Source organism: Lissotriton vulgaris, chromosome 12 (genome assembly GCF_964263255.1).
Source record: "Lissotriton vulgaris chromosome 12, aLisVul1.2, whole genome shotgun sequence".
Lineage (NCBI taxonomy): Eukaryota > Metazoa > Chordata > Amphibia > Caudata > Salamandridae > Lissotriton > Lissotriton vulgaris.
In genome coordinates this window covers 508,306,472-508,330,364 of record NC_141700.1, presented here as the reverse complement: position 1 = coordinate 508,330,364, position 23,893 = coordinate 508,306,472, and the positions used below count along the sequence as shown (strand labels likewise).

Genomic DNA, 23,893 nt, shown 5'->3' with positions numbered 1-23,893 from the left:
TCTCAATAGAGTTCCTACTGTTGACCTCTGCTGAAATTGAAAGTGCCTCATAGACATTTTGACCTTTGTCTGAAAGAAAACCGCAAGGTTATCCACAAAGGCTTGGTCAGGGGCAAAGACAGTGTCTATCAGACATTGAGACAGAGCAGTTCCCGTTTTAAACAGTTCTTTGGGGGAGTTTGAGGCTACCCAATTTTAGATGTAAAATAGGTTGTCTTAGCAGCTATTATTGCTCCCTTATATTCTTTTAGTGCTAAGCCATATTCGATCTTATGTTCAGAGCTATAGGAGGCTCGCCAAGTGCGTTCCTTGAGTCTACACTTTATTTTTTTCTGTTTTTTCTGGTTCATTGTTTCAAATTGGCAACATTGTGCAAAATCACACTAAACACCAGGGACATTGGAATTATGCAGCATGGAAAACAAAAATTGGTGCAATGTTAAATAAATTATGCGTATAGAAAAGGTGATAATTCACCTTGTATCGACAAATAATTACTTCAACACCACAACAATGTTTTGGTGTTTATGTTGCATAATTAAAACAACCTTGCCATTTAATGCACATTTGTACCATAAACAACTATATATTAGTGCCACATTAAAACTCAAATGTAACAGGAACATAGCTTTCTTTTTCTAAATTTAATTTAGTTCAGAAACAGTGACAATTTTATTGAGAACGGAGCATGGACGCACATTGTTTTAAAAATTATTTTCACAAAGCCTGTTGGCACATTGTATTAATAAATTGTTGAAGTCTGCTACAATGTAATTTTATTTAAGGTCATATTATTAGATCGAAATAATAGATTTGTTTATCTTGATAATGGGTTAATGACCTGATTAAATGCACAAAAAAGGAGACCTTATCTATAATTATATATTTATTTATTTATTTGCTTATAAAGCGCTAGAATCGACCCCCGAAGGGGTATCTCTGTGCTTGAACAGAACATGAGGGTAATGTGTGGCTCCAGCAAGTTAACAGGTGCGGAAAAGAGTGGTTTTAAGCAGCTTCCTGAATTGTAGATGGTCTAAACACTGTCTCAGAGGTAGAGGCAGCTCATTCCAGTAGTGGGGGCCAAGATGAGAGAGAGCCCTTCCTCCTAGTCTTGCTCTTCTTACTCGCTGCACCACCAACAGAGGTTTGGTACTCGAGAGGAGAGATCTCAAGGGGGGCATAAGGCATGAATCTCTCAGAAAGGTAAGAAGGGCCCGAGTTAATCAATGCCATATGGATGGTGCAGCAGATTTTAAACTTGACCCTTTGACGAATGGGGAGCCAATGCAGTTTCATTAGAAGAGGGCGGGAGGCAGTCCTAGAGGGAACATTAAGGACCATCCGTGCCGCTGTGTTCTGAACTACCTGTAATCTAGCAAATGAGACATCATTGGCGGGAACTAACAGGCCGTTACAATAGTCAAGGCAACTTAGTACAAGCGCCTGGACGAGGGTTTTCCGGGAGGAGTCAGGAAGCAAAGCGAAAACTTGGCAGAGTAGGCCCATTACATGGAAACAAGACCCAGCAGTCTGAGCAGCATGCTCCTACAGAGTAAGTGCCTGATCCAGCCGGATCCCCACATTTTTGACTGACAGCTTGGGGCCACCAGTCGGGTGTAAATAGGAAGGGAGCCTCTCCAAAGATAATGATTTCTGATTTTCCCACAGTACACTGGAGGAAAGTATTCCTCATCCAGTGTGATATTGCTCTCATCCCATTGGAGAAGGCCGCCCGTACTGCTGAGGTGAACTTGTTGAATGGGAAAAGTAATTGGGTATCATCGGCATATGATATTGGGATGAACCCATGGGACCTCAAGAGATTGGCCAAGGGAGCAATATAGATGTTAAATAATGTAGGGCTCTAGCATGAGCCTTGAGGTACTCCCTTGGACAATTTTGTGGGGGCCGATCGGTACAGGCCTAGGTTAACAATCTGAGAGTGATCAGATAGAAAGCTTCTCATCCATTGAAAGGACGTTTTTCTTAGCCCAACCTATTCCAATCTTTTAGTCAAGATGTCATGGGAGACTGTGTCGAACGCTGCGGATAGGTCCAATAGCACCAGAATCATAGAATGGCCATTGTCTAGGGTCATCCTGATTTTATCTGTGACCGCTAGTAATGCTGATTCGGTGCTGTATTTGGGCCTGAAACAGGACTGGGAAGGATCTAGACATCCAGTTTGTTCAACAAAATTAGAGTGGTGGGTATTTACATGTTTTTCCATTACTTTGCTTGTTAACGGAAGGAGCGAGATAGGGCGGAGGTTGGAAAGATCCGTCCATGGGAGTTTGGCATTCTTACGGATTGGCCTAACCTGAGCAACTTTCCACTCTAGCGGTACATGTACATCTTTTAGGGAGAGATTGATGAGAGATTGCATAGAAGGAGACAGAGTTTTAGTCAAGGATGGAAGAATTTTTGCAGGAATGTAATCAGCAGGGGAACCAGACTTAATTTTATTAATCAATAATTCAATCTCCATTAACGAAATGCAGGGAAGTTCTCTAACATCTGAGGATCAGTAAGATTAAGCTGATCCCGAATCATCTGTGTCTGCGACATACGTCCTCCTTCAGTGATTTTTTTCATAAATAAGCTCTATCTTTTGAGCGAAGTAAAGAGCAATATCATTGCATAGTCATTGGGAGGGGGCCTCTAGGCTTTCACAGGCTCTAGGATTGACAAAGGATTGAAGAATTTGGTACAGAGTTTTGGAGGAATTGCCAGCCTGGGCTAGCTGAGACGTGTACGTTTTCTGTGATATTTTAATGTTTTTATGATAACTGGCTAGAGCAGACTGAAACTGCTCTTTTTCTGTATCACTATGGGAAAGACGCCAGATTCTCTCCAACTTCCTGCAGAGTTGTTTTTGAACTCTCAGTTGGTTTGAAAACCAAACTGCCTGTGGCCGATTGGGATGGCTAGGGACAGATTTTAAGGGTGCAATATAGTCAATGGCTGTTCAGACTGCCAAATTATATTAGGACAGGGCTTCTTTAATATTATCTGAGATCAGAATTTGGGGCCTCTGAAAGATGGTTTGAAAGTTTTCCTCCGTAACTTTCTTCCACTGTCTGCGAAAGGAGCATATGATAGGTTTGGATTTTTCCAAGTCTATGGGGTCCTGAATAGCAAATTTTATAACAGAATGATCAGACCAAGTAAGTTGTTGTGGGGCTTCACACTGAATCATAGAAGAGTTTGAAAAAATTATATCTAGGGTGTGTCCAGCTATATGAGTCGGACCTTCGTTGAGCTGGGACAGGCCTAGCAGAGATAGGTCGGTCAGAAGCGACTGTGCATCTGGGTTGGAAAGACATTTACTGTGAACATTAAAGTCTGCGAAGAGTAGGACATTTTTACACGTGTTCACGTATGGAGTTAGTAGTTCGACCAGTTGAAGAAAAGTTGGCAAGAGGTCCTGGGGGACGATAGACTAACGCCCCTTTCAAACTAGCTTGCAGGGAGGATTCAATTCTGAAGACCAGCATCTCCATGTTAGCATCCCCACATTGGTCCAAAATGGAGAACTTAATTCCTTCTTTATGCACAATGGTAATTGCTCCCCCAGTTTTTGTGGTTCTATCTAGTCTAACCATCTTATCCCCTTCCCAGTAGTCCTAGTGTTATAGCGGGTACACAGTGGGGTTTGAGCCAGGTTTCGATTAGAAAACCCAATTCAGGTTGGGCCGAGGACAAAGGCAAAGATCGAATATTATATAGGAGATTTTTCCATCCCTTCCATGTGGATTTAGCAGAAGTGTCTATAGCCTGGTCAGATGAGGGATGGTTTGCCTGAAATCGACAGGCCCGGCAGGCAAACGGGCCTTCTAGGTAAGGCCAAGTTTCCCACCGACACACGGAAAGGAGATTAGTCTGTAAATGTATTAGTTGTTGTCTTGTGTAGTGTATATGCTTAGGAGGGCCACAGTGAGCGAGCAATTGGCTAGGGTCCCTGGCTCCTGGTGACGTCCTGGCGCAGACGGGCTTGCCTTTGGCGCGCTGCCGGCGTGTCCGCTGCGCGCTCCGCGCTGCATAACAATTTATGTAGAAGTGAGGGTGGGGACTAGACCGCCAACCGTTGTCTAACCGGAAATGGCCTCCCTCCACACAAACGGGATTGGGACCCACGGTGGACCGGGGAGACAGAACCTGAAGTGAGCCCGACGAAGAATGCACTCAACAGGTATTTCCCTCGTAATTCCTAAAGAAAGTGCTATTTTAAAACATTGCGTGCACAGATTAGATTGTGAAAGTTAAAAAGCATCAGTGGGTGTCAAGCAGCTAGCGCTGGGCAGATTAAAACACCAAATGCCACTACCTCATGAGCGTTGCATTTTCAAAAGTGAGTTACTGGCATGTAAAACACACATGGTTGAAAAACTATGAAACCGTTCATTTAAGTAAGGGCTGACTTTCATCCAGAACCAAACCAGATCAATAACCTGATTTTAAGTAAACCAAATACATTTTTAGAACGTTTTAAACATGATTCTTGAGCCCCAGGTGTCAATCAATGTTACAAGACTTGGTTCTGGTGTTAATGATAGATTTATTAATATGATATTGTGCACTACCCTTGAACAAACGTTTTTAATAAGTTCAATACATGTGTGTCATGCATTTCAGAGCAATGTCTTAACTCCTTGGCTGCTAGGCGTTTTCCCCCCCTGTGCTGGAAATTGCTTTAATACTTTATTCATGACGAGCTCAGCTCGTCATCAGCACAGCTCAACTGTGCATCATGACGAGCTGAGCTCGTCATGAGCATCGAAAGGGTTAAAGACAACCGCTAAGCCTACAGTCTTTGCCCATTAACCCGGGTACACAAAAATTGCCAACAATAGTGTACAGGTGAGAAGTGTGAGAAATACAAAAGGATAGCAGGGCCCTTTTGTAACTGAAGCGGGGCGAGTCTTTCAGGCACTCCTCGAAATCAACAGTTACCTTCATGCTGCCCGGCGATCAATGCGAGTGCAGGAATAAGGAGGCAGCAGCAAGATAAGTGGATATAAGCACAGCAGTTGAATATTGTCACACTTTAACCAGCCTCACCACCGCCCAGGTCTCAGGACTCAGTGCTTCCGCCACTTCTGAATACAGTCTCTCTGGCAGACACTCCATAGACATAGACAATGTACAACAATACTAGGGTTGGTGCGTCCACCACAATAGAAAGTACAGTCGAGCCCAAAGTAATCCAAGCTGCGTGACGTAAATGACCTTTATGAATATGTGGTGGCGAAAAGTAGTGTTTAGCGTGGAGTCATAATATAGTAATAGTTTAATTAAGACTTAAAATACGTAATTTGACTGGCCTATTGTACCGTTTATATTGAACATACACAGCCACCTTTGTATATGGCGGCCAAGGTAGTCCTACTGAATGGTAGAATTCCTGCACTGTCTGATGTGAGCAACTTAAAGCATGCTGATTATACAAGACCCAAAGCAATGATTAAGTAAAGCCATTTTTTGACTAAAGTACTTGAAAATAATTTTTGTCTTAGTACTAAATATTCATGTATAGAATGGTATTAAGTATACATACAGATATTTGTATCTTCATCATATCTCTAACATATATTGACATTTCAACTGATATTAAAAGAAAAAATTAAAATGTACATACATGACTATCCTCATGGAAACAAAATGAGGAATACTCAACAATGAGCACGAGGTCACAAGTGGAGGGAAAGCAAACAAACTCAATCCCCTTTAAAAGGGAGCCCAAAACCAAACAAATTTCCTACCAAAAAAAGCCCACCTCACATTCAAGTTCGAAAATTGCATAAAGGGTAAATAAAATACAACCAAGGGAGCAGGACACACGCCCTTTAGGCAGCACTAACTCAGCTGTGGCATTAAGAGTAGGTGGGAGGGAGAAGTGCAAGAGTTAAATCTAAGCAGCTATGGCGCCAAAACCGAACACAGGCAAATAGTAACAGAGCAGGAAACCAAGAAAAAAAAATAGTCCTACAAAGAACAGATAAAGAACCACGGTGGAATGAGACAGTACTGCTCTGTGGGAGGAAGGGAAGAGGGGAAGGAGGGACAACTAGCAAGCAAGGATTTTTAAAGGAAACTGACATGGACAAATGAAAAGCATTTGCAAGAAGGAGGATGGCCTTGCTGCCCACAGACTGATTACAGCAGGCCTCGAAGAGACAGTGCATGCACTGTCTAGCTCAACCTAAAAACTGTCCCCACCATTCCAGCCTCCCAGGGAAATGCCCGGTGTCCAGTAGGCCTAACAGGCATATATGGACTTTGTTGAGGAACACCTAGATGCCAAAACAACATTTACAACCTTGGGAGTAAGGTCAAAAGCGTTCAGTTGTTGCCGCTCAAACTCCAAGCATGAATATGGAGTGTGCAGAGGTTGAGGTGGAGAAACTGACCCTGCTACTGTGAAAGTAGATCCTCCGGAAGGAGCAGCTTTATCAGAGGACAGATGCTCAGGCACAGGAGTTCTGGATATCAATGTCGTTGTGTCCAGTCCAAAGCCACTAGGATGACTTGGGCTCAGTCAGTCCTGATCTTCTTAAGGACCCGAGGCGGGAGTGGTATCGCCAGAAAGGCATACAAGAGTCCTAAGTTCCACTCCAAGAGGAATGGGTCTCCAAGCAAGACCTACTTTTGAAAATCAAGCACGCAGAAGTGAAGATACTGCGCATTGTAGGAGATCGCAAATTGCTTGAGCCAAGTTTCTCCCCATTCTTGGAAGTAACCTTAAACCACCTCCAGGTGTAAAGCCATTCTTGGTCCACAATGCATTGGCAGCTGAGTATGTCTGCATTGGCGTTTGGAGTTTCTGCCGGGCGTTATACAACCACAAGGATATTATGACGTTCCAGCCATTTCCAGAGGCACAAGGTCTCCTATCACAGAAACCACTATACCAGCTCACCCTGCTTGTTGCAGTACTGCATGGCAGTGTGATCTGTGAACATGTGAACTAGCTTCCCTTTGATGGATGGTAGGAAGGCTTTCTACGCCAAGCGGGTGGCCCGCAACTCAAACAAGTTGATGTGAGGGTGGGGGTCTGCGGAAGACCATAGTCCTCTGATCTCCACCACTCCCAGATGGCCACCCCAGTACAGACGTGGTGCATCAGTCCCCACTGTCAGCTCTGGGAGGGGAAGGGAGAGAGGTCTGCCAATGACCAGATCCCTTTTCAATAGCCACCACTTCAGATCTCTTCCGAAATCTGGACCTGGTCAGAGATATTACCCTGATGTTGCGCCCACTGGGACTTCAGATCCCAATGCAAAGCCCACATATGACATCTGGTGTGTTTCACCAGCAGGATGGAGAACACCATCAGACCCAGTAGCCTCAGAGTCAGTCTCGTCGAAATCCAGGCTGGAGTCTGAAACAGCGGGATCATAGCCTGAACGTCGGGAACTGCCCGCACCAAAGAGAAGGTGCAAAACTATACCTTGCTTAGAACGGCTCCAATGAATGGGAGTGTTTGGGAAGGAATCAGTTGTGACTTCAGCATGTTGATAGTGAACCCCAACGAATTAAAAAGTTTCACTGTAGTCTGGAGGTGGGACACGACTGCATGGGGTGAGCTCACCTTCAACAGCCAATCGTTGAAGTAGGAAAAAAATAGGATCCCTAACTTTCAAAGGAGAGCAGCAGACATCACGATCACTTCTGTGAACACCCAAGGGACACTGGTAAGGCCAAAAGGGAGCATAACAAACTGAAAGTGCTCGGAGCAAACCATGAACCGCGGGTAATGCCTGTGCCTTACAAGAGCAAGGATATGAAAATAAGAGTTGTGCATGTCGAACGCTACCATCCAGTCTCCAGGGTAGCAACACCTGGCCAATGGTGAGCATCCTGAGCCTGCTCCTTTTCAGACAGGCGTTCAGAGGACGAAAATATACAATAGGACACCTGTCCTTTTTTGGCACCAGAAGGTATGTTTGTAAGCCCGCCACAAAATCTGTAACAACCACTTGTCTAAGATGACCGCTTGCCATGCAGGTAGAAAGGCCGGAAAGGGTGTAATAAAATGGTTTGGCGGTAGGAGGAGGGGTGGAGGACTGAGCAGAGCGGTGACCCTGCTATCCATGTGGCCAGAGGGAGCGCAATTAACAACTCGCAAAATAACATTGTCGTACATCTGGCCCCAGGTCTGTGACATGAGCCACAGTTTGTAACCAACTGATTGGGCAATTCACACTCCACATCTATTACATATAGTGGACAGATAAAGAAACTGCTGCTGAAATGTAATCAAGAAACAATGCTAACGCTGTTTAAGTCGCAGGCTGGTGTGGAAAACACAAAGGAGAGTTAACCCTCATTGGTATTGCTCATTTACTAGCATCAGTTATAAAATCGTACATCACACTCGCAGAGCTACTCTGACAAATGTATTCTGCATCACCAAACTATTAAGTAAAAGGTCCTCCAGACTTTCATCTCATATGACATAACCGAAGGTCTCAGAAATCACTTTAAGATGCGACCACTAGATTTACAGTAGTTTCTACATTAGCTGGTTGACTGGGCCTATCAACGAATGCAAAGTTTACAAGACCAACACTTCAGCAACAGTAGATCAGAACAAGACCCTGGGGTAAACAAAGTGACTGACCGAAACATTTTTTAAGAAAAGTAAGGTTCAAATATATCATTACATTTGCTTAAATCATGCAAGAATGTCCTGGTTATATGTTCTTTCAACGAACTCCGTTGTAACGCATGCCTTTACCACGCATGCGTTACTTCGGAATGCTATGTTCACGCTTGTCCTTCTCCACGTTTTTTTTCCGTGGTGACGTCATACGTAGAAAAAAAGAAACGGCCGCTTTCTTCCTCTGCGACGCCGATTGCCTTCCTTCTAGTCTAAAGGTTAGTGTTTTTTTTTGGGGGGGAAGCCCCCCCCTAACCCCCCTTTTTTTATTTGTACCCTTTACCACACATGCCTTTACTACGTACCTCGTAGTAAAGGTATGCGTGGTAAAGGCTGTCGTTGTAACCACGCATGCGTTGTAATGCATGCGTGGTTAAGGTTTTCGTTGAAACGGCCTCGTTGTAGTGGCCGTTTCCCGAATGTCCTTAGTAAAGAAAACCTTATGAAAGCCATAAAGAGTTTAGTCAGGTTTGAACCGGAGTGGTGGACATGCCGCGTTATAATTTATAGGCACTCCATTGAAAGGTAAATAACACACAAAAGAGGCTATATAGAGCTGCCTTTCAAATGTATAAAATATATACCTTCTGCGTATAACTGGCATATTTGAATCTGGTGTTCATATATTGCTGGAAATTATTTGTTTTTTTTTATCTAAAGGTAGTACAAAAGGATGCATAGGTAGGTGTATTGTACAGGTTAATAATAATAACACTTATCTATACTTTGTAGTTTGCATGCAGATCTTTGAGGACGGTTAACAACAGCTCAATGTTCTATATTAGGATTTTAACGTATAAACAGCAAGTAACAAAAGGATCTCTCCAAAAAAAGCAGTAACCCACTGACCTATTTACAATATATGCACTTTGTGATCTGCATGGTACACGTTCTTGGCAGCAGGCATATTAACCCACTGAGTCAAAACTTCCACTAGACAAGGCTTAGATAGCGCTCTAGGAAGAACTTTAATAATTGGAGTTATCTTGACATTTTTATTGTTGCTTTAAAATTGCTCGAGGCCAGGAACGCGGGAGCAGGTGCTTCTCAAACCATAATATACTTCAAACACGACGCCCCCACCCGAAATCAGCGCCCGGTGCGGTCGCACCGGTCTAGAGCCGGCTTTGTTCCAGAGTTTGTTGCATGCTTGCTGGAGCGCCCAGTTTCAGACTGTTGCATGTTTGCTGGAGTGGCCAGTTATAGATAGGAGACACATTTTTCTAATGTGGAATGTTTTCTGGAACGACTGTTTTTCTCTGCAGTGCCATATTTGTTGGGAGTTAGTATACATTTTTAGGGGGTGAGTGGACATTTCTAAGGGATTAGTAGAAATGTCTAAGGAGCTGGAAATTCTTTAGCAGTACAATTCATGTAGATTAGGTTTGCGTTTGGTTTATTTGTTCTCAAAAAGGTGGACATTATTTTCAATAACTTGATACACGTTTCGGTGGGAGTTACGTGTCCCCGGGTGACAGGTTTCTTCGTTTAATTGCAGTTTAAGACAATTGACGCTCACTGTGGCGGCAGATACGAGGCACTCCCAGTGTACGACTGCAACAGAGCATACATGTCAACGTTTGGAAAAATACTTTTTAAAAAGGTTAGGAAAGCGGTGCTTGCTTAGTGAGTATTTAAGTGCGGAATACTTTATAAACATTACATTTAATGGTAAACAGCAGCAACACTGTCTACAAAATCTAGACTCCTCGAAAATTGGACAGTGTAAAAACTTGACAGCTGAACAGGCACACAAACCATCATCTACGTCCAAACTAGACTGTTGGCTCACACCAGAGAATTCCAGCCAGCTCATTATTCTTTTAAACAGGACATGACAATCAGACAAATGAAATGTCAACCCCGCCAGCATAACACTCTCACCTCCTTTCTCCGCCTGGTCTATGATCTAAACATCCGATTGCTTTACCTTGCGTTCGACTCCAAACTACTTTCAGAACTGAAGGCAAGGAGAGCCAATGTGAAAGCTGAATTACGGAGATTGACACCCTACAGGGCGGTACAAGGAGGGGCACAGCACCTACCCCGCCCCATGCAGCCTTTAATTGGTTAGAAGGAATAGGACCCGCCTTACAATAGACGGCCCAACCGCTCCGGAAGAGACCGTTCTTACCTACCGGCAATGCGCCTCCCGGAAGTGAACGCCCCACGTAACGTTTGACAGGTGCAAGTCCAATGTCACATGTAGGTACTGTACAGACAGCCAACACGTACCTAGACTGCCAGCTGAACACATACAGAGGGTCCGACTTCGCGCCATGCTGTTCGGCGGTTTTGCAATGTTTCATATTCCTCTGCTCCAGGCTTAATTGAGGAAGACAATGGTTCACATCCGTGGCGCTTTCATTGTCAACTGTACAATTAAGAGGAAAGCAGCGAGACGCGATGCATCTCATCCATAAATGAGTAATATGGGTTTTAACAATCTGTCCACTTATTTGAGGCTGGGCAACACATTCGTGCCTCCATTCCGTTTTTAAATAATCATGTCTGTTCCTTTGCTATCTTTCGATTATATGTCAGAACCGGAGGAGAGGTTTATGCATTTCTTTCTTCACTTTATTAAATCAGCAGCCTTTAATGAAAAAACAGCACAGACTACATATCCCATGAACCATAGGGAATGAGTCTTCATAGTAACCACAGTCAAATCAGATGTATATCCTCTTTCTTCACTGTTCAGTTAATTCAGTCTTTTATACTTCCTATATGTTGCTGTAGCAATAGTGATTTACAGTGTGCTAGCGTTTATTAAAGCATATTATATTTATTTTATTTAATGCAGTTTTATATTGCGTAAACTTTACCCAAAGGTGTCAGAGCGCTTTACAAAAGTTATATAAGGTACACAAGATACACTAAACGTGATAACAAGTTACATATATACAGTCACAATGGTACACAAGAAAGACTGAACACTCTAACAAGTTACATATACTTTATTGTAATTGCATTTATATAGCCCTTACTACCGCATACGAGGCGTCAACGCACTTTTTCAGCGAGTAGCACGCTACCCCGAAACCCATAAAAGATTATTGTTGAATTAGTATAGTGAAATATGAAAGTAATTTGAGTGGTGGACAGGTTAGTCTGTTATTTGGATTCGGAAGGATAGAAGAGGGAAAAGAAGGTTTGTATTTATATAGCGCTCGTCACCCCTGATGGGGTGTTGAATCGCTGTTTTGGCAACTGGTACACTACTCCGGAAACCCATAAAGGATTAGTGGTAAATTAGTATAGTGAAATATGAAAGTAATTTGAGTGGTGGATATTAGTCAGTTATTTGGAGTGAGAAAGATAGCAGAGGGATAGAAGAGGGAAAAAGGTTTGCATTTATTTAGAGCTTGTTACCCCATATGAGGTGTGTAGGAAAGTGGGTTTCTGTTGCAGTAACTCCCCCACTTTTTGCCAGACTACTGATGCACGTTTTCTTGGTGTGCCCTGGGTCCCTTCCAATCAGGTTCCCAGGGTATGTGTTTGTTAGAAGGGGTGATCCCAGGGGGGGTCAGAATGTATTCTCCCGCCCTTCCCGAGATCCACCTCTTCCAGGAATGCTGCCGAGTACTAACGTGAAGTCCTCGCCGGGGAGGACGCCGGGTCTAAGATCGTACACACTGAGCTCACACCACACTTATGAACGGACACCACACCGTGGTTTTCAGTAAGCAAGTTTTTTATCAACCGTAAATCTTTAGGCAAAATGAACAATTATTTACAAGCAATCGAGGGATCGTAAAGTCTCGGTTATGGGGAGCAAGGAAGCGGGACAGTCTCAGTATCAGGCCAGTACGAAGCGTACCCTGTGCACAGCTCTCAATCCTCGAGCCGGGGGATACGGGCGATAGTGGTCATACTAGCTGCTGTACTCACTCCTCTTGCTTCAGGTCGTATTGGTAGCGTCAATGGTCCTGCTAGAGCGCGCAGTTTTCCCCAGGTCACCCGGGATACCAATTCTCTAACACGCACTGGGCCCTTGGCGTGAAGAACACATTAATTTCGTTTGGGTGAAACTGGGTGAGGATTTCTCCTCCTGCACGCTGCTAGGAGTAATCAAGTTTGGATTTACCTCTGCTTACCATGCACCCGACTTACCACAGGCGCGATTCCTTGACGGACCTGGAGCTGTTAAAGAAAGTAGACAGGCCTAACATTCAATACACCTTAAATCCGTAAAATACTTTCCACAGTTTTGTAAAATGACCACAGACACCTGATTAAGTTCGAGTTTTTATATAAGAATTCAAAGTGAAGAAGCCAAAATAATAAGCGATACACAGAGTAATATATCAAACATCAAAATTAGTACCAAAAGGTAACTTTGCACAAAAAATATGACCATTTAGAATATATGGGAAACTACAGGGAGAGGTTTTAGCACATGCTATTCACTGCCACGTTGTACTAGAAACATAGGAATGGGATTGGACCTAGAACATGTCTACTTTCACTGCAATCCACTAAAGGAAAGGGAAAAACGGGAACATGCTATGGTTTTATAAAATCAATGAATTTCTAAAGGAGAGGGGGAGAGAAGGAACCAACTAAAATTCAGGCACATATAAGTTCAATGGCAATAAGGCAATAACACAGGTAAAAATGCTTTAACAGATCAGAGAGAGAGAGAGAGAGAAACAGAGATACGCAAACCCACAATCTATATTTACCTAATTCAGATTGAAGACCAACCCTGGCCACGGGTCAGTTGGGAAGACGGGGACAGGGACCCTCAGGAAAGGAATGCCAGACTGTGAGCAGGTACAGCTCACGGAGAATAAGGACAGGATACCCCTCAGGTTCGGATCAGGGACTGGGCCTCCCAGGGTACGACCAACACCCACAGCTTCGGACAGCAACGCCTGCGTTACCCCCTCCTGCAAGTAATCCGCCAGAAACCCCGATTGGATTTTCGAATTCCCCAGCAAAGTGCTTCGCCAGCACTTAGGATTTTCCACCCCTTGGGAGTTTGTGGAAAGTATGGACAAAGTGCTCCGCAGCACTTTCAGGATTGAACACCTATTGAGATCGTAGGGTCAGTGACAGGTCTGCTACTCGGACAAGTCAGACAATTTTCCTAAGCTAAACTAGGGTAGTTATACAGTTTTGGGGACCCTCAGACCACCCCCTAATGTTGCAAGTGACAGTTTCTCATATTGTGATTGGTCAAGAGAGGTGGTGCGGTCTTTATCACCTCCTAAATTCAACGTTCCCATCATAATTATTCAATTTTCATACCCGCCCCCTTGGTTCACGTTCCCATGCATGGAATACAATAGTACAGGATAGTCTACAGTGGGTAGCAACAGTATAGCTTTTTCCAAGGTGAGACGCCGTATTCCCAGCGATGTTCCCAGGCGCATTGTGCTTCAGGTGCCAGCTGGCTAGGTTTAGCTTCTGCGCAGTTGGAACTTTCTCAGGTCACGTGACGGTGCCCAGCAGAGCTTCAAGTATGGCTCCGCTCATGAATACCCAACCCACAAAGACGCGGTACATGAAAAGTAAGCGAAAACAAATTAGAATCATACATAAAAATGATCGCACTGTATACCATGATAAAAGATAACCAACCCTTACTTTTATAACAACTATAGCATTAAGGATTAATGCGAAAGAATAGATAGGCTGAAAGCTGCTGCAGTAAGCAGAGAGCGTGGTGAGAGACAAGCGGCCATATTTAGCATCAATGCGCATGAGCACAGAATCCCTCCAGAATGCGAGTGCGTCACATCACATGGGTATGACCGACGCATGCGCAGACTGAATTGGGGCAAAGCAGCCATTTTCAGTGCAAGCTTCGTTAGTACATGAAAAGACAAACAAGCAAGCATCCTAGGGACACCCGCGTGTAGGGGAAAACACTTTACAAATGACGAACAATGGTGTTAATATTATTATGCAATTATAGACAAGGGTTTTGCATACGAGCAAGGCGCTATACATGCGAATCCTTGCTCCATCAATCCCCTCTTTGATGATATTTACTATCATCACTACATGAAGGAAACAGATGCCAACTTTTCTCATTCATTCATATCGTTCATTTCGATTTCAATAAACTTATTGTTTAGTTTTCTTTCAGCTTCCCTATGAGAGTGGTGATTTTTCGCCTTCTTATAAATTGCACTCTTCAGCTCCTCTAATTCTAATTCATCAACGTTTCTTTTCACCCCCCTCGGATTTACTGTATATTTCTTTTTACACTTCTGACATTTGCAGCAGATAAAAATGATCAACACAATCACACCTATTATGACTATTGGCATCAGTATTTTCCACAAAATATTTCTACCTAGATTAGTAAACCAACTACCTATAGAGGAGAGACCTCTAGTCAGTCTCGTCCAGGCACTGTCAACCTCCAATGGTTTGAGTTCTTTTTCCAAATTAGTTATGTTCCTCACATATTGTTTTAATTCGATACTCTTGTCAGGAATGTAGGTGCAACAATGTTGCGCTCTCAGCATTCTACAGACTCCGCCCTCTTTTGCTAATAGGGTGTCAAGGGCAAGCCGATTCTGTAAAACCATTGATCTGATCGCAACCATTTCAGTATTGACCAGCAGGAAACCAGCAGCAGTGTCCGTTGATAACCGGTCCACTACTGTAGACAATTTGCAGATTCTATGGGTGTTCAGAACTACCCCCATTCCAGGTATCAGTGCACTAAAAATATCACCTACAATTTCGCCTACACTCTCGCGTTTACTACGCACTAAGCCATTAGTTTCATCATCGCTTCCAGCTGCATTGTTCACATGGTATATTTTCGGGAAAACAATGCCAAAGTAGCAGCTCCCATACCAGTGATCCGGCAATTTGAAATAAGCCTTGTTCCCACATATATAATATATTCCGGGAAACACAGGTTCTGACCCATTTTTGAAACCCCAACCTCCGATTACCTTATAATTATGTTCACACTCGCTGGAACCGATGAATACATTGTTATAGTACTCTGTCTTTTCCCTATGGATACAAAGTTTCCCCTTTCTTTCAAAATCCAGCAACAAGGCAGGACTGGCTTCGCCTTCTGAGGTGTTATCCATGTGCTCAGCCCACCTAGGGATTCTATCTTTCTCGTCATTTGCCTTCTTCTGAAACTTTTCTCTCCTTCTGTCTGCCATCTTTATAAACATCTTTTCCTGCTCTTGCAGTGAACAGGTCAGATTGTCTTCCTTTGCTTGATCTAAGTCTATGGTACCTATAGTCAGGAAATATTCTCCCATATAGCGGGTCACGTCACTTGTAGTATGTACACGGTTCAAATGTCTTCTAATGGGAAGTTCAGAAAATACTACGTCATCATTTGAATAATAGTACTGCAAGGTGCTTCTATAGAACAAGCTAGCTAATATACTGCAGGATATTCCATAGGTCAAAGGTAGGTGGTGGTATGTCACGCCTTCAGCCACTGAGGTTGGTAGCTTCATGCAGACATAACAGTCCTCTATTTCCATAGCTTCTACGTAATGCACTAACAAGTTAGCAAAAACATTTAAGTGCGTCCTGTTCTTCATTTTGTGAAAGTGTAGTCCATCCTCATCTGGTGCTTCTAAGTCAGGTCGTGGGTGTGTCAGTCCTACTCTTTTGTCGCGTCTTTCTAGTCTTCGTGGCGTTTCTGCAGTCTGTACATCTCCTAAATCTACTACTTCGGGTTCAGTGGGGGACAAGTTAGGATTCTTACTTATCATGAAAGGTAGAAAAACTGTTAGTCCTATCCACATTACTATTAGCATAGCTACACTACACAAACATATCTTACAACAGGTTTTGAGACACCCACAGCGGGATCTCCCAGAGACACTCGGATCAGACATTTTAGCTTACAGGTGGCTTTTGCTACCCCTCTTCGTTTCCGTGCACCAAAGGCTCACTTCAGGGCTCACTTAAGGAGGGTCTTCGTCCGAACTCCGATCAGCAATGGACTCGTTGTCACTGTTGCCACTGGGGTGAGGCTCGTCAATCTCTTCCAACACAAAGTACGTCCATTCAGGGCTCCGATACAGTCGGTTCTGTTTCTTTATTCTGTCGCTCTTTCTCAGCGATTTGCCTTGGGCTGCACTCCTTTCACTTAAAGCCCTTTTTCGGTCTTTATCGTTTTCTTCGACTGTCTTTAGTCTGAGCCTTAGTCTTTTGACGTACCGAGGTGTACTTCTTCCTCCGTGCCTCCCAGTGGTTGAGGAGACTTCTCCCTCTTCGTGCACTCTTTTCACTTTTTGTTGTGGCACTTCCGATTCCCTGCCTGTCTGACTAGTTCCAGGTCTTTCGTCTATCTCTTCTGCCTGGTCGCTAATCTGTCCCTGCTCAGATTCAAATCGCACTTTCTTTTTACTTTTCGTTACTGTTGTTTCCGTTGTCTGAGCACTTTGATCTAGTTCTATCTGTTCCTGTTCATGCGCTTCGACCTCTTCGCTTTCTTCTGCATGAACGTCAGCCCTAATTTCTAACTGTCCCTCTCCACTTTCGGGAGTTTCAGGAGGAGTGTCGATGTCTTGATCTGACCCTACTTGGCCTACTTCCTGATCAGGTGGGTTATGGCTTTCATTGACCTGACCTTCTTCTTCTACTCCTGACTCACCTGGACTATCCCACTCACTGTCTAAATAGGAATATTTCCTTGTTCGTATTGGGTCATGAACTGGTTCGTCGGCGGGATACCATTCAACGTCTCGACTTGTGCTCGGCAGTTCGATGTCAGCTAGCTCCGGACTCTCTTCCTCGGAGGTCTCTTCAGCTGTGCTGCCTTCAGCTCCAGTCGCGTTTTCTCCAGATACCCGCTTTGTGTGGCTGGCGTGGATCCACTTCGGTACACCAGCGCACTTCACAGCAGTGGTAGTGACGAGGATCACTTGTCGTCGCTTTCCCCACCTTGGCTTCAAGCAGCTGCTCCGGGTGTGTTTCTTTAACACCACCCAGTCTCCTGGCTGCAGGTTGTGTGCTGGAGTCTTTGGCCACTCGTCTTCAGTCTCTCCAATCTGCTGAGAGAGAGAACGCACTTGGTCACCCAGCTGCTTGCAGTATTCTAGCACCATATCATCAGAAATGCTTAGCAGTTTGTTTCCGGGTACCCATGCCTGGCGCATCACTCTTCCCATCAACACTTCATGGGGACTTAGGCCAGTCTTTCGATTCGGGATACTTCTCAGACTCATCAGCACCAGGGGTAAAGCTTCTATCCAGTTCATTTTTGTGGAATCACACATTTTTCCCAGTCTGGACTTCAGAGTGCCATTTATTTGTTCCACTACCCCAGAAGCCTCTGGGTGGTAGGCACAGTGCAGTCTTTGCTTCATTTTGAATGCTCTACAGAGTTCCAATAGGACATCGTTGGCAAAATGCCCACCTTGGTCCGTTTCGATCGTCTCTGGGATCCCAAACCTAGGTATCAACTCCCTGAGCAATAGTTTGGCTGTGGTAATTGCGTCATTTTTCTTAGCTGGGTATGCTTCCACCCACCTAGAGAATAGACAAACTATGACTAAAACATATCTATATCCGTTGCATCTGGGCATTGTTATGAAGTCTGCCTGGATTCTTACGAAGGGACCTACTGCCTTTCCAATATTACTCTGTTTCACTACAGTCTTCTTTCCTGCATTGAATTGCTGACACACTAGGCACCTCTGGCAAAACCTGTCCGCCTGGTCCCTGAACTTTGAATTGCAGAACACTTGGTCAAACACCCGACACATCGCATCTCTTCCCATATGTGTTGGCTCATGTATCATTCTGACCATGGGGTCGATCAAGCTATCAGGCAGTACAGGCACCCCCTTCGGATTTACCACCACACCATCTTCTCGCAACTCGCACTCCTTTGCGGCCCACCTGCCTTTTTCTTGCCTGTCTGTGGCTTGTTGTATCTCTCTTAATTCTTCCCACGTTGACACATTATCAAACAACATAAGTTGGCAGCTGGTTCCATCCCACCGGGCAATTTGTAGGGACATCTGGTGTCGGGCACAAAACTGTGCAATTTGGTCAGCGTACCTATTACCGGCAGTCACATCATCATTTCCAGATCTGTGAGCCGCACACTTGACCACAGCCAATTCTTTGGGTAATTGGATGGCTTCCAGTAAGTTATGCACTACTTTCCCATTTCGGATAGGTGTGCCAGAGGAAGTCATGAATTCTCTTTGCAACCACAATTGGCCGAAGTCATGAACAACCCCGAAACAGTACTGACTGTCTGTGTAAACAGTAATTCTTTTGTTTTTTCCCCTCTTGCATGCTCGAGTTAACGCTATAAGCTCCGCCACTTGTGCAGATTTCACCTCGCGCATGTAAGATGCCTCGACGACTCCTGTCAGAGTAACCACAGCATAGGCAGCACTCAGACTCCCACTCTCATGTCTCAAACACGAGCCATCCACAAACATTGTTTTATCCCCGTCCCGTAGTGCTATTTCACGGATGTCAGGACGGGGCTTGGTGCTATATTCAGTCAGATCAATGCAATTATGTTCCCCACCCTCATCCGATTCTGCATCCAGAGGGACAGGTAACAGTGTCGCAGGATTTAGGACATTGCACCGGGAGATAGTTATATTTTCAGCACCGATCAAAATTCTCTCATACTTAGTCAGCCGACTAGGTGTGAGGTACTGGGTCCTAGTTCTAGTCAGTAGGATGACAACAGAGTGAGGAACATAGACGGTGACGGGATGTCCCATGACAATGCTCTCACTCTGTTCTAGACTGACGCAAGTAGCAGCAACGGCTTTTAAGCAGCCAGGCAGTCCAGCCGCCACTGGATCTAGGGTGGCCGAAAAGTAGGCTACTGGTCTCCTGACTGATCCGTGCTCCTGAGTCAGGACTGAAAGAGCACAATTCTCTCTTGTGTCACAGAACAGTTCAAAGGGTTTATTGTACTCAGGCATACCCAATGCAGGTGCGGTACACAGACAGTTTCTCAGAGTTACCCAAGCATTCATGCTCTCACTGTCCCAGTGGACGGGATCTTCCACTCCTTTCCTTGTCATATTTATCAGGGGTCGGGCTAGAGCTGCAAATCCTGCAATCCATTGTCTGCAGTACCCCACAACTCCCAAGAACATTCTCACCTCTTTCTGGGTCGTGGGCAGTTCCATTGCTCTAATTATCTTGATCCTTTCGGCAGTGACCTTCCTGATTCCCTTTTCTATCTGGTGCCCCAGATATTTTACTGAGTTTTTACAGAATTGTAATTTGTCAGGCGACACTTTATGTCCTCCTTTTCCTAGGTGATTCAGCAAGGCAATTGTGTCAGTGACACAGTCAGACTTGGTTTTAGATGCCACTAACAGGTCGTCTATGTACTGCACCAAAACAGACTCTCTTGGCAGCACTAGGGATTCAAGGCACTTTTTCAGTATCTGGTTGAAAATCGATGGACTTTCAGTGTACCCTTGAGGGACACGATTCCAGACATAGATATGACTGTCGAATTCAAAACTGAAAAGGAATTTGCTTTCTGGATGCAATGGGATGGAAAAGAATGCGTGGCACAGATCGATGACAGTGAACCATTCTGCGTTCCAAGGAATCTGGTAGAGTATCACTGCAGGGTTGGGTACAATAGGACAGCAAGGCACAACAATTTGGTTTACCTTGCGCAAATCTTGCACCACCCGGTACTTCCCACTAGGCTTTTTGATCCCAATGATAGGCGAATTACAGGGGCTGCTCAGCACTTCCTCTATTATTTCTGCTTCTAGCAGCCTCGTGATTTCAGTCGCTACTCCTGCCTTCACTTCTGCACTCATCTTGTACTGTCTGGTTTTGGGATATACAGCATTTGTTTTTATTGTTACTTTAACCGGGTCCACATTTGCCATCAGGCCTACATCTTTTCCTGTGAAATCCCACACTTCGGGTACTACTCTTAGCTGGAGTTCCTCAGGTAAGTCCTCAATTGTCAAGGGCTTAATATCAGTATCTTGTCTGACCAACATCAGTTTGTACAGGCCATCTTCATCGGGGGTCTGAATTTCAACGCCATTTGGGGTGCAATAAATGGTACAACGCATCTTGCACAACAAATCACGTCCTAGTAGATTTACAGGACTGGAATCACAGACCACAAATCTGTGCATTTCCTTGAAATTTCCTATAGAAATTTCCATTGGTTCAGTTACAGGGGTACTTATTATCTGATTTGATACGCCCACTACTTGGATCGCTTCTCCCGAGAGGGGTAGGTTAGGAACATCCACTGTTCTTACAGTAGATCTGGTAGCACCAGTGTCCAACAGAAAGGTGACGTCTTTGCCCTCAACCTTTCCTTCAATGTATGGTCCAGTCTGGTCTACCGGTAAGGAGGCGCCAAGTACGCACTCCTCATCCTCCCCTCTCAGGCCCCGTCAATCTTGATCTTCACAAAGGAAGGTATCACTTAGCAAGTACTGCGGAATGACTGCATTTCTTTCACTCTCAACCTCCCATACTTCCGCCCTCTCATTCTGCTGACCCTGACTCTTAAAATTCTGTCTAGGAGCGCGAGGTACTGGAGGTAATTTTACCTGTTGCTGGGTTTTCCTTGTCCCCTCTTTCGGCACCTGTGGATTTAAACCATTTACAGGGGCATTACCAGCCTGTAGGTGTGGACACTCGTCTCTCCAATGCCCCATCTGGCCGCACCCATGGCACGGAAACTTTTTCATGGCCTCCTCACGACTCATTTTAGGTCTGGGCTTCCCTCCCCCCCCAGAATTGGTATTCGGAACATTATTATCAGAAGTCATTTTACTTAACTGTTTTTCTTGCTGTTCGGCTAATTTTACCTGTGCCCACATCACCTTTTCCTTGAGGGCTTTCTTTTTATTTTCAATTTCATCTTCGCAGTATTTTGCATATTTCAGGACGTCATCTATGGGCTTTCCCTGCCAACTGATTTTGTTATCTCGAATCCATTGTGATATTTCAGGCCTTAATCCTAGCACAAATCTGTAACTGAAATGGGTCATGTCTTTCATGTCCACATTATCAATACCACTGTAAGTTTTGAATACCTGTAGTAACCTTTCGTAAAATGAATGCACTGTTTCATCACGTTCTTGGGTTGTTCTATCTATTCGGGTCCAATCTGTCTCTTTGGCTGGCACCTTTTTCTTAAGATACTGTATGACCTGGTCATATTTCCTCATTACATCCGGTGAAGGGGCTCCCGTTCTCTCATCTCTGGGATATTCATCATTAGGCCAATCAATCTCTATTTTACATTCCGTCCACAGATCTACAGGGACCACAATATCGAAAAACCCATCCAGGTCTTTCAGCAGGCATTTCTGAACTTTTATGAAACGCTCTACCTGTCGGTACCAGTCAACTGGTTTCTCGCGTAATTTCGGGAAGTCATTTGTAAATGACACAATGTCTTGCCTGGACCAAGGGACATGGACGTACTTCCCTCCCGGGACCTCTCTCATGGGACACAATTTTTCTGTTGGGGTTACTTCCTTTAATACGAATTCTGAAGTTACTGACCCAGCCCTGCTGCCTTCCTTCTTCTTTGCCCACCTTGTTCTCCACTTCCCCACTTCGCCCCATTTCTGCAGGAGTTTCAACAATTCTTTTACTTGGATCTGTTTCCCCATCACATTCAGGCTTTCTAAGTCCTTGTCTGAAAAGTCCACTCTGTAGGGTTTCTGAAGGATTTTGGAGCGACTAACATCAACTCCCATTTCTGTGGCGGCATCCATTATCTTTTCGTGGAGCACCCTAGCACTCCGGGTAAGATTTTTACTGATGAATAGTAACTCTTCTTCATTATACGAGCTCAGGCGCTCAACTCCCACGTTCCCAGCCATCATTTCTTCTATTTCTATTCTTAATTTATATATTTCCAATGTTTTAGGTTGAGAAGTGGTCTCTTTCTCTATCTCCTTTGTCCACCTGTCTAATTCTTCAGGGGAAACTAAAGAGGCGTTCCTGATTCCAGATGCACTTTCAATCACCACTTCCTTTTGTCTAGGCTGACTTCTTGCCCCTACTATACTGGCCCTCGGCTCCCTTATGGGCAAATCCATTAAACTTCCGGATTCACACTCACTTTCCTGATCCTCATCTATGAACACTTCTTTCCTCGGGGTCTGGAAGTTAGTAGTAGGCAGCATTGGGGTGATGACAGGAGGAAGGGGACTAATCAAGTCATTTTTATACATTGGGATAGCAGGACCAATAGTTACCGGAATGGTCAAGGCCTCAGGATGGGGATGCATCTGTGCAATGGTTCTGGTTAAGTCCTCTCGCTGTCTAGTCAGGACTTCTCTCTCCTTTTCCTGCAACCCCCTTTCAGCAGTATTGCCATGTAATACCTGGGGTACTAAGGATGGATAAATACTCGGGGCAGTCGGGGTAACCAATCGAGGGGGACTTTCCCCGAATGGTTGATAATTCGGGACTTAGGTCTGCAAAACTCATCCCTTCCACTATGCTTACTGCTTGTAGCTGTCCTGTCTGTATCACTTTCCCTCCCACTCCGGGGGTAATTGGTAACAGAACTTTGGGAATGCACCGAATCTGATTCCGCTACATAGGGAGGTGGATCCTTCATTAACAAGTCTTCCAGGTGTTCATCTTCTACATCCCCCATAGGTGCTAGGTGATGGGTTTTTGCTTTACATTTTCCTCTTTTCTCCTCTAATACTCCCATCATGGGAAACAGTCCTTCAGTTAACATAGACTGCCTCCACTGTTTCATTTTCTGTTCTTTGGTTGGCGTTGGAAGTCTGGGATACCACCTACTCACTCCTTTATCCATTCGGGGTTTATCTCGCTCTGCAGCCTCAATCTCCCATTCCTCCAAAGCTTCGTACTGGGTCAACCTAGGTCTAGGGTGTAACTCATTCATGCGGGTCCTTAAGTTAAACAGGATCCGACCATTAAATGTACCTTCAACAGGGAATGCCAGGACTCCGTCATCTACAGTATACTTTGCCCAATTTTCTAGCCAGATACAAGTGTGATACCCTTTATCAAACATCATAAAAGAGGCAGGGGTATTTGGCGGGGGAATGAGTACACCTTCCCTCGTTCTAATGGGCTTGTCAGTTTTAAAGAAGTTCTTCACTTTATCCGAGAAGGACAATTTTCTCTTTATTCCATACATCATGTGCGGTCTACCTCGTATAAGCTGATCCTTATGAAATCCTAGGTACTTTGGATTCGGTATGAAGTCTGGATACCACATACAACTCTCCAGACTCGCTTCTAACTCGGCTTGAT

At 44.5% G+C, this 23,893-nt stretch overlaps 1 protein-coding gene across 1 annotated transcript in view; it reads right to left on the bottom strand.

Moving 5' to 3' along the window:
- The window catches only part of PDPR (pyruvate dehydrogenase phosphatase regulatory subunit), an 811,642-nt gene extending 801,011 nt beyond the window's left edge, over positions 1-10,631 (bottom strand). The window contains exon 1 of the mRNA XM_086945269.1: positions 10,550-10,631. The gene's annotated coding sequence lies outside the window, so the exon portion shown is untranslated. The remainder of the gene's footprint in view (positions 1-10,549) is intronic.
- Positions 10,632-23,893: the final 13,262 nt, after the last annotated feature.